The sequence below is a fragment of the Leucoraja erinacea genome, chromosome 1 (assembly GCF_028641065.1).
Source record: "Leucoraja erinacea ecotype New England chromosome 1, Leri_hhj_1, whole genome shotgun sequence".
NCBI lineage: Eukaryota > Metazoa > Chordata > Chondrichthyes > Rajiformes > Rajidae > Leucoraja > Leucoraja erinaceus.
In genome coordinates this window covers 53,787,770-53,798,453 of record NC_073377.1, presented here as the reverse complement: position 1 = coordinate 53,798,453, position 10,684 = coordinate 53,787,770, and positions in this window count along the sequence as shown.

The window sequence follows — 10,684 nt, the reverse complement described above, 5'->3', positions numbered from 1 at the left end:
TCAACATCTCCGATGACCTCTCTTGGACCCACAATACCTCTACTCTGATCAAGAAGGCTCATCAGCGTCTCTTCTTCCTGAGGAGACTGAAGAAGGTCCATCTGTCTCCTCAGATCCTGGTGAACTTCTACCGCTGCACCATCGAGAGCATCCTTACCAACTGCATCACAGTATGGTATGGCAACTGCTCTGTCTCCGACCGGAAGGCATTGCAGAGGGTGGTGAAAATTGCCCAACGCATCACCGGTTCCTCGCTCCCCTCCATTGAGTCTGTCCAAAGCAAGCGCTGTCTGCGGAGGGCGCTCAGCATCGCCAAGGACTGCTCTCACCCCAACCATGGACTGTTTACCCTCCTACCATCCGGGAGGCGCTACAGGTCTCTCCGTTGCCGAACCAGCAGGTCGAGGAACAGCTTCTTTCCGGCGGCTGTCACTCTACTCAACAACGTACCTCGGTGACTGCCAATCACCACCCCCCCCCCCCGGACACTTATTATTATTTATTCAAATCGTTTGCTATGTCGCTCTTCAAGGGAGATGCTAAATGCATTTCGTTGTCTCTGTGCTGTACACTGACAATGATAATTAAAATTGAATCTGAATCTGAATCTGAATGTCCAGGCTACTGTTTGGGGGCCTGTAGATTAGTCCCATTAGGTCTTTTTACCCTTACAATTCCTTAGTTCTATCCATACTAACTCCACATCTCCTGTTTCAATGTCACCCCTTGCAAGGGACTGAATTTCATTCCTCACCAACAGGGCAACCCCACCCCCTCTGCCCACTTGTCTGTCTTTTCGATAGGAGGTATACCCTTGAATATTCAGTTCCCAGCCCTGGCCCTCTTGCAGCCATGTCTCAGTAATTCCCACAACATCATACTTGCCAGTTTCTGACTGAGCTTCAAGCTCGTCCACTTTATTCCTTATACTTCACGCATTCATATACAGTACTCTGACCTCCGTATTCACTTCCCCCCTTGCAATTGGCCCTGACCTTACTCTGTTGTCCATTCTCAAGCTTTCCTTCCCATTAATTCGAGAATCTTTTGTAATTTTTCCTGTAGCCACTTCCCCTTCAACTCCATCTTTACACTCCCAATTTGTCAATCCCTCCCCCCCACTATTTAGTTTAAACCCACACGTGTAGCCCTAGCAAACCTGCCTGCCAGAATGTCGGTCCCCCTCTGGCTAGCTACATTCCATCGGTGTAGAGCTGATACTGTGTCCTTGGAAGAAGGGGTTGACGGGTCTTGGTCTGTGCAGACTGGGCATGGAGGTGGCCTATGCAATAATGTGCTCTTTGTGATTGACCCCGTTTCCATGCAGAGGGTGCATGAGTGCCACAGATTTTCTTGGCTGTTTTTTCTGCCAGGACCAACTTGGTTCTGAGTTTAATGGGTCCCGGGCAGGTGGACTCCCAGCCAGAGATCTTTTGTGTGGAGTACTGCACTTCCAATCTGGGAGCCCACTTGAGCCTCAATGACGAGACCTGACTGGCAAACTGGCTGGACTTAATTACCTGCATGAGGTGCTGGTTTTCATCTGCTGAGAAGATTTTCCTATGGAGACAGAGCACATGTCACAAAAAGTTGGCCTCCATGAGGTGATTCCGGCTGATCACTTTGATCCTGCCCTCTGCCTTTGTTGCCTGGATCCAGAGGAAGTTGGTGAACCATCTTCCAGAACAGCCTACTGTGCAGAACCTTAACAGAGGTCTTGATGAAGTCTATCTAGACGACATGAATGTCCTTGCCATAGTCAACCTTTATGGTTACTACTGGAAAGAAAACAATTAAATTTGTAAGACACATTCTCTCACATACATAAGCACACTGACTATCCCTAAACAGCCTACCTATCCAAATGCATAATCTTATCGTTCCCCAGTAACTTTATCACACATGTTAGGCTCACTGTCTATAATTCCATCTTTTCCTTGCCGTCCTTCATCAGTCCATAAGTGATAGGAGCAGAATTAGGCCATTCAGCCCATCATGTCTACTCCACCATTCAATCATGCCTGATCTATCTCTACTTGTCCACCTCAATCTCCTGCCTTCTCCCCATAACCCTCACTGACACCCGTACTATTCAAGAATCTCCATCTCTGCCTTAAACATATCAATTGACTTAGCCTCCACAGCCTTCTGTGGCAATTAATTCCATAGATTCAACTGACTAAAGAAATTCTGAATTTCCCTCCTAAAGGAACGTCTGTTTATTCTGAGGCTATGACCTCTGGTCCTAGATTCTCCCACTAGTGGAAACATCCTCTCCACAACCACTCTATCCAAGCCTATTAGGTAAGTTTCAATGAGGTGTGTGTGTGTGTGTGTGTGTGTGTGTGTGTGTGTGTGTGTGTGTGTGTGTGTGTGTGTGTGTGTGTGTGTGTGTGTGTGTGTGTGTGTGTGTGTGTGTGTGTGTGTGTGTGTGTGTGTGTGTGTGTGTGTGTGTGTGTGTGTGTGTGTGTGTGTGTGTGTGTGTGTGTGTGTGTGTGTGTGTGTGTGTGTGTGTGTGTGTGTGTGTGTGTGTGTGTGTGTGTGTGTGTGTGTGTGTGTGTGTGTGTGTGTGTGTGTGTGTGTGTGTGTGTGTGTGTGTGTGTGTGTGTGTGTGTGTGTGTGTGTGTGTGTGTCCCGATCCTTCTCTAGCTTCCCGCTCATATATGCTCATATATATTTGATCAGGCCCATGAGATTTATCTACTTTCATGTGCGGTAGGCGTCCAGTACCCTCTTGACCAGAATAAGGATTGTCATCAAGACATCTCCAATAACTGTCCTAAGTTCCCTAGCTTTCACATTTTTCTCCAGTTAAAGCAGAGGAGAAATACTCAGAGGACCTTACCCATCATCTGCAGTTCAACACATAATTGGCCACTTTGGTTTCTGAGGTTATTCTATTCTTTTGCTAGTTCCCCTTTTTCCTGATGGCCCTGTCTCATGGTGCGAGTCCACCCACTGATCCCGAGTTTAAAACAAATCAAACTTGTGGAATTCACGTAGAATGAACGTAGCGAGAACGTCGGAACTCGTAACGCCAACGGCAGGTACTTGGGGAAACCTGTTAACTCATGAAAAACTTTCAACATGATGAAAGATTTCCACGAGCCAAATTTACTCTTGAAGTAAAATTTTTAAACTTTTAAACTTGTTGTAAGAACGTAGTAGCCCGTGAGTTTACCGTAGTGACTCGTGAGTCTACCGTGGACACTCTTTAACTCAGCGGGACAGGCAGCATCTCTGGAGAGAAGGAATGGGTGACAGTGGCTCCAGCGGGTGATGGTAAATCCCGCGGATCAACCGTGCTCCGCGAACGGGCCGGTTCAAACTCCGCGGGTGGTCGCTGCCGCCGCCACAGCTCCGAGGCCGAGTCGGGTCTCCGCTGCCACTGCCGCCGCTCCGCCTTTAGGCCTCGGCGCAGACGGAGACGGGGACGGGGAATACGACAGAAAAAAAGTTGCATCCCCCGAAGGAAGAGACCAAAACATGTTACTCCCACCCCACCCACACATACACATACACAGCTTAATAAAACAAAATGAACTAAAACATGACAAAGGAACAAAAAGAAAGAAAAAAACAGACAGACTGCAGGTGGGCCGCAGCTGTTAAGCCAGCGCCGCCATCTTGAAACTATTGTTAGCGTTACGAGTTCCGACGTTCCTGCTATGTTAATTCTACGTGATTAAGAGTTTGATTTATTTTAAACTCGGGATCACTTGTGGGTGGACTCGCACCGTGAGTCAGGGGTTTGAATGTACTATAACATCTCTGTATTCTCCATATGATCTGCTAGAGTTATCTCCTGCCCCCTTTTTGCCTTCCCAATTTCCTTAAGTTTGCCTTATGTCCCCTAAACTCCAGGAATGCCAAAAGATATGGAGCAGAATTATGCTATTTAACCCATAACCCAGTTCTACTTTACTATTCAATCATGGCTAATCTATTTTTCCTTCTCAATCCATTCCCCTGCCAGCAGCTGTGAGGAGGACGGCCAAAATGTTTTGTGCCTTCCACCACAGTGATGAATGCTGTGGTGGATGTTTATGTTACATGTTGTGTCCTGTTTATGCATTTTAGTATTTTGTTAACCCATCTTTATGCTTTGTATGGAACTGATTTTTAAATTATGTAAAGCACTTTCGGGTCAATGAAAATTGACTATAAATGTGCTATATAAATAAACTTATTATTATTATTATTATTATTCTCACCTACCATGCTCGTCACTCTGACAGGAATGCCTCGAATTCTCACTATTGCTCTATGCTACATCCCATAAAACAAATACTAGCCTGTAGGAGCTATTAAGCTTAAGCAGTATATTATAGCCATGTCTAACATTTTTAATATTTTAGTTTTTATCTGCCTGTATTTTTGTAGGTGGGATTTGATACGTAGAAGGGGTGTGCCTATTTTTAGAGGAGACTAGCGCAGACTCATAGATTAAGAGTCAGTTGGGTCTGGGAAGGATGGTGAGAATAGTTTTTTAATACACATAACATGATCACGACACACCCAAGTTAATAAGACGACATACTTTTATAAGAAGAAACTTTCATATGATTTATATGACATGAACAGAACAGCGATTGAGAACAGAAAGTAACAGATTATTTCTTTGCTGTGTACTACTTCAATAAAAGACCAATTGATCAAGAAACAATGTTTGGAAGATTCATTTTTTACCATCTTAAATGTGTGGTGAGTGCGTAAACTATACCTCATAACCATCCCCAAAGAGTAATGGCTATCGGTTGGACTTTGAGATCGTGGCAAAGACTGCCATTATATAGCCAATGGGTCTTCATTATGATTTCAAGAAAAAGGTTTCATCACAAAAATGAATTTTGGATTTTATATTGAAGATGCAATTTGAGTTCCATAGTCACTTCATTGATCTTTAGAAGCATTATTCATGTCATGTGTGCCCTTTAAAAGAGAAATTCACATTTCCTACTTTTCAATGATTTAATATGCAGCTAGTTAGAAAAGCACTTTTGCCCAGCCATACAAATACTACACAGACAGGAACAAGGAAAATTTAAAGAAAATACACAAAGGCAAACAATAACATTTTAAAGACAAATAGGGATCGATAGAAAAAATGTCCAATCCCTCCAAAATAAAATGGGTTGTAAAAGAGAGGAGGTCCTGAAAGGAGAATTTAGGGAGTTAGGAGGAGAGTTAAAGAGAAGGACCGCAAAGGTAACAAATCTCGGGATTACTGCCTGTGCCACGCGACAGTGAGAGTAGGAATGGAGCGAGGTGGAGGATAAATGCGTGGCTGAAGGACTGGTGTGGAGGGCAGGGATTCAAGTTTCTGGATCATTGGGACCTCTTTTGTGGAAGGTGCGACCTGTGCAAAAAGGATGGGTTGCACTTGAACCCGAGGGGGACCAATATCCTGGCAGGGAGATTTGCAAAGGCTACTGCGGAGACTTTAAACTAGAACGGTTGGGGGGAGGGACTCAAATAGAGAAAGCTAGTGGACAGTGTGTGAGGCAGGAGACAGAGAAGGGAAGCACTCAGACCCAACATGTAGGGGGTGAAAGAAGAAAACAATAATAAACAGAGAATAAGAGGTGGTTAAATGTGTGAGCAGAGAGACAGAGGGGTGTAAAATGAGGGTAGAAGCAATAGGTAGCAAGGTGAAAAGTAAAAGTGGCAGGCAGACAAATCCAGGGCAAAAATCAAAAAGGGCCACTTTTCAACATAATTGTATAAGGGGTAAGAGTGTTGTAAAAACAGGCCTGAAGGCTTTGTGTCTCAATGCAAGGAGCATTCGTAATAAGGTACAATACAATACAATATTTATTGTCATTTGAACCTCAGTGAGACTCAAACGAAATTCCGTTTCCACAGCCATACAAACTAAGACAATTTCCTACAGACATACACACAATTTAATTCACACAAACATCCATCACAGTGAACCCACAGTGATGGAAGGCAAAGTATTTTCTCTCCCCTGTTCTTCATGTCTCCCCTGATGTCCAAGCCCCAGGAGGGCGATGATAAGTCCCACGGCCATTTTAGGCCGTGCCAGGCGATTTACGGCCCCGCTCCTAGTCTAAAAGTCACAGTGTTGGAGCCCCCGGTGGGCGCTGTAATGTCCCACGGCCATGAACCCGCACCGCGCGATGTACGACCCCGCTCCGGGTCATTCCAACCCCGCGACACGGGCTGGAGAAGTCGCGTTGCGGGAGGATGCAGTCTCCTCAACCGGACCCGCGAGCTCCCGATACCCCGACAGTCCACCGGACCTGTGGCTGCGTTGCTGGAGCCTCCGAGCCCCAGGAGTCGAGTCGCAGCAGCGAGTCACCACCGTTCCCCACGCTCCGAGGCCGGCCAGCCCCACGATGGTGAGTAGTCCGCAGCTCCGCAGTCTCCCGAGCCCCCGGGTCGTTCAGGTTGGAGGCCGCTCCACGGTGCTAGGCCCCAACGACAAGGGAGACCCGACAGGGAAATGGTCGGGTCTCCCGGACAGGGAAGAGATTTTAAACGGTTTCCCCCTTCACCCCCCTCCCCCACATATACACATTTAAAACCAGTATTAAAAAACACCAACACTACATTTAACTAGACACAAAATTAAAAGAAGACAGACAGGCTGTAGGGGCCGCTGCAACAGGTGAGTCGCGCCGCCAACAAATATTGTAAGATGAGTTGAATGTGCAGATAGCTATTAATGATTATGATATAGTTGGGATCACGGAGACATGGCTCCAGGGTGACCAAGGCTGGGAGCTGAACATCCAGGGATATTCAATATTCAGGAGGGATAGACAGAAAGGAAAAGGAGGTGGGGTAGCGTTGCTGGTTAGAGAGGAGATTAATGCAATGGAAAGGAAGGACATTAGCTTGGAGGATGTGGAATCGATATGGGTAGAGCTGCGAAACACTTAGGGGGCAAAAAACGCTAGTGGGTGTTGTGTACAGGCCACCTAACAGTAGCAGTGGATTTGGGGATAGCTTCAAACAGGAAATTAGAAATGCGTGCAACAAAGGTAAAACAGTTATAATGGGTGACTTCAATCTACATATAGATTGGGGGAATCAAATTGGCAGGGGTGCTGAGGAAGACGATTTTTTGGCAGGGGTGCTGAGGAAGAGGATTTTTTGGAATGTACGCGGGATAGTTTTCTAAAACAACATGTAGAGGAACCAACGAGAGAGCAGGCTATTCTGGACTGGGTATTGAGTAATGAGGAAGGGTTAGTTATGAGTATGAGAGGGTCAACACCTTCCGTGAATTGAGTTATGAGTATCATCAGACGTGCACTTCCTGAGGGTTCAGGAAGTTGGACTCTAACCTGACCTTCTACCGCTCGTATGAGACGCTGCAAGACAGGGAGAGGCTTCAGAGGGTAACCAGGACAGCGCAGAGGATCATGGTTGCCCTCTCCCCTCCCTGATAGCTGCTTCCCGAGAATTATATCTAGCATAAATTCAAATCCACACATGCACTGACTACACCGCCCAACACGGACTTCCATCTGTATACATGAATTTCTACCCACCTCCCGCTGCCTTAGCAGGGCATCTCCAAAGACAGCCCCCATACCTGCGTTTTTGGACTGTTCGAACCTGCTCTGGCAATCCACACATTAATTCTTAAAGAGTTGACGGTGGATATGTAATGGAAGGCATTTAAAAACTGCGTGGATGAACTACAACAATTGTTCATCCCAGTTTGGCAAAAGAATAAATCAGGGCAGGTAGTGCATCCGTGGATAACAAGGGAAATCAGGGATAGTATCAAAGCAAAAGATGAAGCGTACAAATTAGCCAGAAAAAGCAGCATACCAGAGGACTGGGAGAAATTCAGAGACCAGCAGAGGAGGACAAAGGGCTTAATTAGGAAAGGGAAAATAGATTATGAAAGAAAACTGGCAGGGAACATAAAAACTGACTGCAAAATTGTTTATAGATATGTGACGAAAAAGTGATTAGTTAAAACAAATGTTGTAGGTCCCTTGCAGTCAGAAACAGGTGAAATGATCATGGGGAACAAGGACATGGCAGACCAATTGAATAACTACTTTGGTTCCGTCTTCACTAAGGAAGACATAAATAATCTGCCGGAAATAGCAGGGGACCGCGGGTCAAATGAGATGGAGGAACTGAGTGAAATCCAGGTTAGCCGGGAAGTGGTGTTAGATAAATTGAATGGATTAAATGCCGATAAATCCGCAGGGCCAGATAGGCTGCATCCCAGAGTACTTAAGGAAGTAGTTCCAGAAATAGTGGATGCATTAGTGATAATTTTTTTTAAATTCTTTAGATTTTGGAGTAGTTCCTGAGGATTGGAGGGTAGCTAATGTAACCCCACTTTTTAAAAAGGGAGGGAGAGAGAAAATGGGGAATTACAGACCAGTTAGTCTAACATCGATAGTGGAGAAACTGCTAGAGTCAGTTATTAAAGATGGGATAGCAGCACATTTGGAAAGTGGTGAAATCATTGGACAAAGTCAGCATGGATTTACAAAAGGTAAATCATGTCTGACGAATCTTATAGAATGTTTCGAGGATGTAACTAGTAGAGTGGATAAGGGAGAACCAGTGGATGTGTTATATCTGGACTTTCAGAAGGCTTTCGACAAGGTCCCACATAAGAGATTAGTATACAAACTTAAAGCACGCGGTATTGGGGGTTCAGTATTGATGTGGATAGAGAACTGGCTGGCAAACAGGAAGCAAAGAGTAGGAGTAAATGGGTCCTTTTCAGAATGGCAGGCAGTGACTAGTGAGGTACCGCAAGGCTCAGTGCTGGGACCCCAGCTATTTACAATATATATTAATGATTTGGACGAGGGAATTGAATGCAACATCCCCAAGTTTGCGGATGACACTAAGCTGGGGGGCAGTGTTAGCTGCGAGGAGGATGCTAGGAGGCTGCATGGTGACGGATAGGCTGGGTGAGTGGGCTAATGCTTGGCAGATGCAGTGTAATGTGGATAAATGTGAGGTTATCCACTTTGGTGGCAAAAACTAGACTATTATCTAAATGGTGGCCGATTAGGAAAAGGGGAGATGCAATGAGACCTGGGTGTCATGGTACACCAGTCAATGAAAGTAGACATGCAGGTGCAGCAGGCAGTGAAGAAAGCGAATGGTATGTTAGCATTCATAGCAAAAGGATTTGAGTATAGGAGCAGGGAGGTTCTACTGCATTTGTACAGGGTCTTGGTGAGACCACACCTGAAGTATTGCGTACAGTTTTGGTCTCCAAATCTGAGGAAGGACATTATTGACATAAAGGGAGTGCAGAGAAGGTTCACCAGACTGATTCCTGGGATGTCAGGACTTTCATATGAGGAAAGACTGGATAGACTAGGCTTGTACTCGCTAGAATTTAGGAAATTGAGGGGGTATCTTATAGAAAGTTACAAAATTCTTAAGCGGTTGGACAGGCTAAATGCAGAAAGATTGTTCCCGATGTTGGGGAATTCCAGGACAAGGGGTCACAGCTTAAGGATAGAGGCGAAATCCTTTAGGACCGATGAGAAAAACATTTTTCACACAGAGTGTGGTGAATCTCTGGAACTCTCTGCCACAGAAGGTAGTTGAGGCCAGTTCATAAGCTATATTTAAGAGGGAATTAGATGTGGCCCTTGTGGCTAAAGGGATCAGGGGGTATGGAGACAAGGCAGGTACAGGATACTGAGGGATGATCAGCCATGATCATATTGAATGGCGGTGCAGGCTCGAAGGGCCGAATGGCCTACTCCTGCACCTATTTTCTATGTTTCTATGAAAGTGAACCATTTTTCAAATTGAGAAATGTTGTATTACATAGTAGAATGCATTTCTGGAATTTGTTTGAAGGAATAAACTGGAAGGTGCAGCAGGAGAGCATTTTGTATGTAATGATGTAAGAAGGAACTGCAGATGCTGGTTTAAATCGAAGATAGACACAAAAAGCTGGAGTAACTGAGAAGGGTCTCGTCCCTAGAAACACCACCCATTCCTTCTCTCCAGTGATGCCGTCTTGTCTGAGTTACTGCAGCTTGTTGTTTGTAATGATCATTGGATTTACCATACATGGAAGAAACCAAATTAGGATTGTCCTTAACAAAGAACAGTGAAGTATTAAAGGGGAGTGAAAATTCAGAGCAAAAATGTAGGAGCTATGCTTAAAAGTTGATGCCAGAAACAGCATTTGATAAGCTATAGACTTGTAGGAAAATATCAATCAGGGCAGGATAGCAGAAACATTATGCACTGATCTCCATTTGCAAATGTGTAACATTTAGCAAGGTCTAGAAAGTAATTCTAAAAAGTGAACATTAAAAGGTACATCGTAAGGTGTACACACAGGTGTGAAGACTGCAGAACCGATGGATGTTTTAACACACAAGATATTTTCCTTTGCTGCAACACAAGATCACGCTGAAGCTGCTTGAGGCACATGTTCAGCAACAGCTCAACTATTAGTTATAGAAAGTACATGATAGCAAGAGGTTGTGTCAGATTTATATTTAAGTACATTTTGAGTGGGTTACTTACCATACTGTATTTCCGATGTGCCAAATCTGTAGTATTTGTTATTTAGAAACCATGGCATGTTGTAATTGTTTATACAAATGAGAATGTGGGAAGATTTAGTTATGTGCAGCGGTCGAGTCGCTGCCTGAAAGCGCTATAGACCAGGGTTCGATCCTGACTACAGGTCTGTACT